The 2335-nt window shown below is 40.1% G+C and overlaps 1 pseudogene across 1 annotated transcript; it reads left to right on the plus strand.

Moving 5' to 3' along the window:
* The first annotated feature begins 214 nt into the window (after positions 1–214).
* Positions 215–1334, plus strand: LOC309970955 (heterogeneous nuclear ribonucleoprotein A1-like; annotated as a pseudogene). The gene has a single exon. The product of its transcript is annotated as a heterogeneous nuclear ribonucleoprotein A1-like (transcript).
* Positions 1335–2335: the final 1001 nt, after the last annotated feature.

Genomic DNA, 2335 nt, shown 5'->3' on the forward strand with positions numbered 1-2335 from the left:
TCAAGTTTAAGAGTTTGAGAGATTCCATTCAGACCATTAGCCTGTTTTTATGTGCCAGAGAAAATCACCTCTGATCATGATTACTATATGACGGTCTACTGCACACATTAAAGGTTTGATTCTTAAAGTGTTTACTGTGCATCCAGTGTATAAGCATTGCATTATATGACTGGAGGAATACTGAGATAAATGTAAAACACAGTCCTTTCAAATGATGAAATCACCTAAAAAAGCTGGAATTACTGGCAGATTGTGTGGTGGTGAACCTACGGTTAAAGAAGACACTGAAGAACATCATCTAAGAGATTATTTTGAACAGTGTGGGGGGAAAATTGAAGTGATTGAAATCATGACTGATTGAGGCAGTGGCAAAAAGAGAGGCTTTGCTTTTGTAACCTTTGATGACCATGACTCTGTAGACAAGATTGTCATTCAGAAATACCACACTGTGAATAGCCACAACTGTGAAGTAAGGAAAGCCCTATCTAAGCAAGAGATGGCTAGTGCCTCATCCAGCCAAAGAGGTCAAAGTGGTTCTGGAAACTTTGGTGGTGGTCGTGGGGGTGGTTTTGGTGGGAATGGCAGCTTTGGTCATGGAGGAAACTTTAGTGGTCGAGGTGGCTTTGGTGGCAGCCGCGGTGGTGGTGGATATGGTGGCAGTGGGGATGGCTACAATGGATTTGGTAATGACAGAAGCAGTTTTGGAGGTGGTGGAAGCTACAATGATTCTGGCAATTACAACAATCAATCTTCAAATTTTGGACCCATGAAAGGAGGAAACTTTGGAGGCAGAAGTTCTGGCCCCTGTGGTGGTGGAGGCCAATACTTTGCCAAACCCCGAAACCGAGGTGGCTGTGGTGGTTCCAGCAGCAGCAGTAGCTGTGGCAGTGGCAGAAGGTTTTGATTACTGCCAGGAAACAAAGCTTAGCAGGAGAGGGGAGCCAGAGAAGTGACAGGGAAGCTACAGGTTACAACAGATTTGTGAACTCAGCCAAGCACAGTGGTGGCAGGGCCTCGCTGCTACAAAGAAGACATGTTTTAGACAATACTCATGTGTATGGGCAAAAAGACTCGAGGACTGTATTTGTGACTAATTGTATAACAGGTTATTTTAGTTTCTTTTCTGTGGAAAGTATAAAGCATTCCAACAAAGGGTTTTAATGTAGATTTTCTTTTTTTTTGCACCCATGCTGTTGATTGCTAAATGTAATAGTCTGATCATGACGCTGAATAAATGTGTCTTTTTTTAAAATGTGCTGTGTAAAGTTAGTCTACTCTGAAGCCATTTTGGCAAACTACCCCAACAGTGTGAAGTTAGTATTCCTTCAGGGTGATGCCAGGTTCCATTCAAAATTTATTTACAGCCTGCTTTGGTGGAGGAGCTGCTGTCTTCTGAAACCTTGGTGTAGTTGAACTGACAGTTACTGCATTGTGACCTGGAGTTCACCGTGAAAAGGGTCACCCAAGCCAAGTCATGGAGTTTTTTGATTATTAATATATGATTGTTGGCACATCCTATGCAATATATCTAAACTGGATTATGGTACCAGATATAGATGGGAATGAAGCTTGTGTATCATCCATTATCATGTGTAATAAATAAACAATTTAATACCCTCTTAAAAAAAAAAAAACCACAGTCCTTGCCATCAAGAAACTTGCAGACTTAACAGAGAGCAAATGGCTAAATGATAAGGACAAATTCAATTGCTAATTTCTGTTGGCATTCCAGTATCAATCTGTTTATTCTCATTTTCCTTTTGACTCCTTTTAATTTATCTGTATTTTTAGTTTGGAGATCTTATAGTCAGGGTATAAAATGCCAAACATGCTTAGATGAATTCACATATGTGAAGTAAGCATTCCTGCCATATCGTGATGAGAACTTGAATGTTCCATAAAACTTCTATTTAAATAAAGATAACATTTTCTCCCTAAACTACCTCTAACAGTTATAAAAACTTTTGGCTCCTTTATTTCTAGAATATTGAGACTTGCTAAACAAAGTCTTATTCACTCGAATATGGATTTTCCAGTCTGAGTGCTGTGATTTTTGCAGGCATTTGGTCTCTCAGCCTGGAATGAATTTCCCTCTTTTGTCTGCCAGGCAGGACCCTACCCATCTTTTGAGACTTATCTTGAGCATTGTATTTTGTAAGGAAACCCACTTCATCTCTCCCAGCTAGAATTAGATGCTTCCTTTACTCGGTCAGAGTCTATTTCTATCACACTGTTACAGTTGTGCATGCTTTTCAAACAGTGTGTTGTCACTGTTTAATCCACATCACCACCACTGCACACTGATCTCCTTAATCTATTGATGGGGTCTGATTCA

This window comes from Leucopleurus acutus, assembly GCF_964270905.1.
Source record: "Leucopleurus acutus genome assembly, chromosome: 13".
NCBI classification, from domain to species: domain Eukaryota; kingdom Metazoa; phylum Chordata; class Mammalia; order Artiodactyla; family Delphinidae; genus Leucopleurus; species Leucopleurus acutus.